Source organism: Euwallacea similis, unplaced genomic scaffold (assembly GCF_039881205.1).
Source record: "Euwallacea similis isolate ESF13 unplaced genomic scaffold, ESF131.1 scaffold_58, whole genome shotgun sequence".
Taxonomy (NCBI): Eukaryota; Metazoa; Arthropoda; class Insecta; order Coleoptera; family Curculionidae; genus Euwallacea; species Euwallacea similis.
This window is the reverse complement of record NW_027098683.1, coordinates 258,453-264,700: the sequence shown is the minus strand read 5'-3', so window position 1 is coordinate 264,700 and position 6,248 is coordinate 258,453. Positions and strand designations below refer to the sequence as shown.

The 6,248-nt window shown below is 39.1% G+C and overlaps 1 pseudogene; it reads right to left on the bottom strand.

The window, feature by feature from the left end:
- Nucleotides 1–368: 368 nt before the first annotated feature.
- On the bottom strand, nt 369–1,483 carry LOC136419029 (protein PRRC1-like; annotated as a pseudogene).
- Between the last annotated feature and the right edge of the window lie 4,765 nt (nt 1,484–6,248).

Here is a 6,248-nt window from a genome sequence, read left to right as displayed (position 1 = left end):
TGTAATATTCTTACCAAAAACACGATTAATCAACAGAAAACTGTAACCTTCAATGTCCTCTCATATTATGTAAAGGGCAATGTGACCAATTTCTAAGACCCACTGTATAAATAAAATTTATAGTGTAGGGAGTGTGCTTCATTAATACACAAATTTCGTAACCGTAGTTTGTAATTATTATACATAAATTTTTTATATAGCAATACATCATATTTACATATTGTAAACTATTTACAAATACAAGGAACTACGTGAGATTAAGACAATATGCACATATTTATTATAGATAATGATTTTTTTTTTATTTTTCATAAGCTAAGATTAGACAATAAATATTATTGAAACCTTATAGAATTGGAAGATTATTATCACTTGGATTGTGATTGTGGTAAATAGTCCTTGTACAATTTAAAGTGTACTCTTGCTGCTAAGAATATAGCGTCCCTCCTGGGTACACCAGACACTCGCTCCTGCCAACATGGAACTCCCTGCCCAAGAATTAATATAAATTAGATAAATTGAACTTACCTTTAGATACTCTGATAACTTTTGTTCGACATCAATATCTGCCACTTCTTTGCTTCTTTATCTGGGACTGGGATCGCTTGAGAAAAGGTGTGAATTTGCATACTGAGATCTTTATGTTTGAGTAAAAGTAAACTAACATTAAACCAACTAAAAACCTTTAATGTGGAAATATTTAAAAACAGACAAATTTATTTCCTTCTTTCAATAAAACCCTTTCCACAGCTATGGTGGGGGTTTTTCTGAATTTAAAGGATTAATCTATCCTTTCTTCTGCAAGAACAAGGCCTGCGTCAATCCCAATTGTGATTTTTTTGACACTGTTGATTATTTAATACCACTAAAAATAGGTGCTCATAAAATCTCTAGGTAAATCAATATAAACTCTCATTTATTTAACCCATGTTTTCCTGAAACACTGAATGTCCAGCCTCCCTAACACCACTCGCTATGTCCTCCTCTTCTGTGGCTGCGGTAATTTCCATTGCCTCCTTAAACTAACCTATTAACTGATTAACCATACAGTTTTTTAAAATCCTTTAACATACAAATATATTCACTCATTCGAGGGTCCAAAGTGGTTATAATTGAGTCAACAGAACTTTTTGCTTTCTGAACTATTTTAGTCAAACAACCTGGCCTGAAAGAGTCCCTCTAACAAGCCCCAGGAAGCTACTTGAAGCCACTGGTGGTTCCCCTTCAAATGGTTGTACAGATTTGAGTTGTGTTGTTGCTACTTTACTTGAAGGTATTGCGATACTGCGGGATTGGTAATTAAAAATTTTTTGTTGGAACTTAGGAGGATGTTATGTTATTAGGTTTAATATTGTCTGTGAGTTGTGTTGTATTTATGCGAGTTGTTAGCGGCCTTATTTGTGGCCTCCATTCGCCCGTCTACATCGCCTTTGTACTCTTCGGCGAGGACTTGCATCATACTTAATCGATCTCCACTTTCCATTACGACGGAATAAAAGCGAGACGAGCAATTCAGTCAATTTATTTGAGGGAGAAACAACGTGGATTTTAATCACTATTACTAATCACGGGGTACCACCTTGGTTTTCTAAAGTTCCTTTGCAAGAACTTTAAAGATTAACTTAGGAAACTTTAAATTAAAGGAAATTTAAGCCCACTGATGTGAACACTTATAATTCCATTAATAATAATTTAAAATTACAATTGAATAAATAAAAGAAAATATTTATAATGATAATTATAATCAACGAAAATAATAAAAAATATATATATATACAGGGTTGTCCACTAGGCGCGTGTCGGACGATTACGGCCTTATTCATAACTCTTTTTGAAAATTGTTTCTTCTTGTACATTTTAAAAATATTTTCATTTGCACAGGGTCCGTCAAAAAAAATGATACAACATAAAATGTTGTTTTTTTAAATGGAACACCCTAATTAGAATTGAATTTTTTTTATTCTACGTGCAATTTTAATACAAGTCTATTAATACATTGGCATTCTTAGAATTTATAGTTTTCAAGATATTTATATGCAATTGAATGTTAAAAGTGACAGTTACAGATGCCGGCAAAATTGCAAATTGCTAATGGGAATGGGAAGGTATTTTCTATCTCTTTTTTGCCACTATACACTAGAAGGTCCGTATTTTAGTATGCTAGGAAGCTTTGCTTAATACTATCTATAGGGCGTCCACGAAAACAGTGCCAAGTTGAACATCAATAAATGGTGAAAACTTGAAAATTTCAAATGGAACCCTACTATTATTTTGACGGTTTATGAAACTACGAAACCTAAGTTCATATTTAATTACCCACAGTAAAGTTGTATGATTTTTGTGTAATTTGGCTTTACAAGTTTATGCAAGGATGGTCCATCCTTAATTTCAATTATTATTTAATACTTTCTCAGGTCGGTGGCTATTGTTTAGCATACAGTTGCGGACAAAACATCAGCCCCAAATTCATAAACTTTATTTATGGAAACGTTGCAAGCTTATTATTGACCATTCAAACAACAAGCGAAATACACCATTTTGTAGAGAATTGGAAGCTCTATAAAACGCACAATTTTGCTTTTGCATAACTTTTATTTATAACGTAACAATCTTATTTAAACAAAACAAGGTAAAAATTCGACCGGACAAAACATCGGCCCCAAACCGAAGTCAAATGTGTTTCATTTTGTTTGTGTCAATATTTTTAAATGTTTTTTAAGTTACGTTTAGGTTATTTTGTTGGTATATTTATATGGCCATTTACACGTGGGATTACAATGAACAATGCCACGAGCCACACGTGTAATAGTCATCCATAACACACTTCTAGCTTTAAGTTTAGGTCAGCCAATCTTTAATTATAAAAGGGGAATTCCAATTAGCATAGGAAGTCAATTGAGTCTCTGCTTTCAAATGCTGCATTTTTACCTGTAACTTTTGTATTTTAAAAAATAAATAAAGTTTTTTTTTTAAGTCAAAACCAAAAAGTTAATAAAATTTTTATTTCCTTCGTTGTTTTTCCTCAAAAAAAATCTTGAAATTACGCTATTTTTCGAGGGTCTAGGCTAAGGCTTTCCCCCTTAAGATGTCGATTATTTTCATGTTGACTACATTGTCACTTGTCACCAGAACTAACGTATGTACAGGGTAAGAAATTTTGGCAATTCACATATAGGAAATCTCGATAATTGTAGAAGGAAAAATAAGAATAGAGTACTCTCTTTGATTTTCTTTAATAAAAAGTAGTTCTGTTTGTATTGAAATGGTTAGATAAATACTTATACGAACACGTAACGGTTGCCAAAAATCCTTAATCACATTCTTCTTACTATTTACCAATCATCATCCCAATTTAAGTAAAATCAATCGAAGGCTAATTCTATGCAAACTCTCTTTCCTCTTTTGGGCCTTGCCTCCTACACGCGTTCTCCAACTGTACAATTGCGGATACTCACGTGGTCTGATTTAAACACATAGTCAGAATAATTTTATACTTCCTTTATTTGAATAAACTATTAAGTGCACGTTCCTGCGTTGTGGGTTATGGTTGTACTAACTGCTCCGAGCTGCGAAAGTAGCTGATCAAGAAAACCCCTACACCGACAACGGGACAATGTTATGTGGTGGTTTACTTATGTCCTGGTTGTCTACGTGGGGTTTTCAGATCGGCTGTCTAGGAGTGGCTAGGGCGATCAAAACACACGACACAGGATCGTTCACTTATTTTATAACGAAAATAAATATATTGAAATAATAAAGATAACTGACTAAATCAATCAGAATAGTAAGCGTTCAGCAGCGACGTGTATAGCACGGAGGTCGGGTCAAGAGTCTGAGGAAGAAGAGCTTCCACAGGGCTGTTGCTCCTTTTAAAGGCAACCAACCCTTTCTACACTTCCGGGTACTGTCACCTATCCAGTGTCGCTCGAGTGAGTGTCACTCGTCGGTGCATGTTCCCGGAATCCATAGCTGTAGAGTAAGTAATCCATTACAGTGCTGCTGTCTCCGCCACACTTATTTGTCCTGTTGTCGGTGTAGGGGTTTTCTTGATCAGCTACTTTCGCAGCTCGGAGCAGTTAGTACAACCATAACCCACAACGCAGGAACATGCACTTAATAGTTTATTCAAATAAAGGAAGTATAAAATTATTCTGACTATGTGTTTAAATCAGACCACGTGAGTATCCGCAATTGTACAGTTGGAGAACGCGTGTAGGAGGCAAGGCCCAAAAGGAAAAAAGTGATTGTATTGGGCCGTTGGTCTTTTTAAAGGCAACCAACCCTTTCTGCACTTCCGGGCACTGTCACCTATCAAGTGTCGCTCGTGTGAGTGTCACTTGTCGGTGCAAGTTCCCGGAATCAACAGCTGTAGAGTAAGTAAACCACCACAGCGCTGCTGGCTCAGCCACATATTTGTGGTGCATTATACACTCGAGAGTAGTTCACACCGAGAACCTGCACCGACAAGTGACACTCACAGGAGTGACAGTTGACGAGTAGCAGGGACGGAAATAGCGAAAGGGTTGGTTAGCTATATAAACCCAAAACAGACCCTTAAAATCTCTCTTATATCTCCGATCTCTTATATCTCTGATCTCTTATACCTCATATACTCTTACTCTCAGTTCTCTCGAGGTAACGTACCACGATTATCACCCTCAGTATAGTATATACAGACTGTGATAATAAACGTAGCAATAGTTTTGTGTAAATAAAGATAGTCGAGCAGTATCAGCGCGTATTTTGTATCTACGACTAGTATCTTTGCCGGGTTAGAATACTGGTCCCTTCAGCGTGTCCGACTCGTAACGGGAGAATAGATCACCCCGTTAGCACCCACAACACGCCGCGTTACTCCGAACCCTATCGGTAAACGCAAACACCTACAAACCCGACAATTGGTGACCCCGACGTGATCAGCGCCATACGAAGCCCCAGTACAGGGAATCTCGACAACAAGAAGAACACAGAACGGCCCCAGTGACGCCAAAACCTAACACGAGGATCATGGCAAATCCAGGCCCGACAGAGAGTAGCAACAACGCCACAATGGTAGACAGAGTAGCAGTTAAGCCTCCTCCATTCTGGAGCAGAAACCCCGAACTTTGGTTTTGCCAACTGGAATCACAGTTCCAACTGGCTGGAGTTACAGCAGACTCTACCAAGTTCCACCACGTGGTCAGTGCTCTTAACTGTGAGGTCATCGAGCAGGTAGGGGACTTATTACGTAACCCCCCAGCTGGGGACATGTTCCTAGCGATAAAAGACAGGCTCATCACATTGTTCTCTGAGTCTGAAGAACAGAAATACAAAAAACTAGTCTCACACACATCACTGGGGGACAGGAAGCCGTCACATTTGTTGAATGAAATGGCAGGATTGGGCGGTACCTCGGTGTCGAAACGGCTACTCAAATCAATGTGGCTACAGCAGCTCCCGAATCAGATCCAGTCAATTCTGGCTAGCAGCAATGACCCACTGGAGCAGCTGGCAACGAGGGCAGATCAAATCGCTGAGATCCTACAGCCTAGTGTGTACCAGATCCAGCAACAGCCTGAAACCCCTAACTCGCCAACCTTAGCTGAAAGTTTGCGTCGGCTTACCTTGGAGGTGAAGGAAATAAAAGAAAAAATCCCACTTCTGACACCACGGGGAAGATCACAGAGTCGGAGAAGCTCAGGCTCAACAGGCCAAAGAAGGTCAAGATCGTCAAGCCGGAGACAGCAAGACTCAGGGACATGCTGGTATCACCAACGATTCAAGGAGAAGGCCACCAGGTGCTTACTGCCTTGCAATTTCAATGCGGAAAACTAGCCCCCACGTCGCTTAAGGCGAACAGCAACGTGGGACAGCCAGATCGCCACGCGTCCAGCTCTCTAGCTCCCACTAGTAGTAAGATAAATACTTATAGGCTAGTCATTAAGGACGATTTGACGGGAATCAGATTCCTAATTGACTCTGGCGCCGAGGTATCAATAGTTCCCCGCTCGAGGAGGGACCAGTGTGTTGATACCCGATTCAATTTACTCGCGGCAAATAATACGCAGATACCTGCATATGGCAACAAGCATTTAGCCGTCAGCTTAGGCCTGCGAAGGAAATTCAACTGGAATTTCATCGTAGCTAAGACGGATATGGCTATCATAGGCGCAGATTTCCTGCATCACTTCAACGTGCTGGTCGATATGGGCCGCGGTAGAATTATAGACGGCACCACGCAAGTAGCCAGGTATGGACAGGTGAAACTT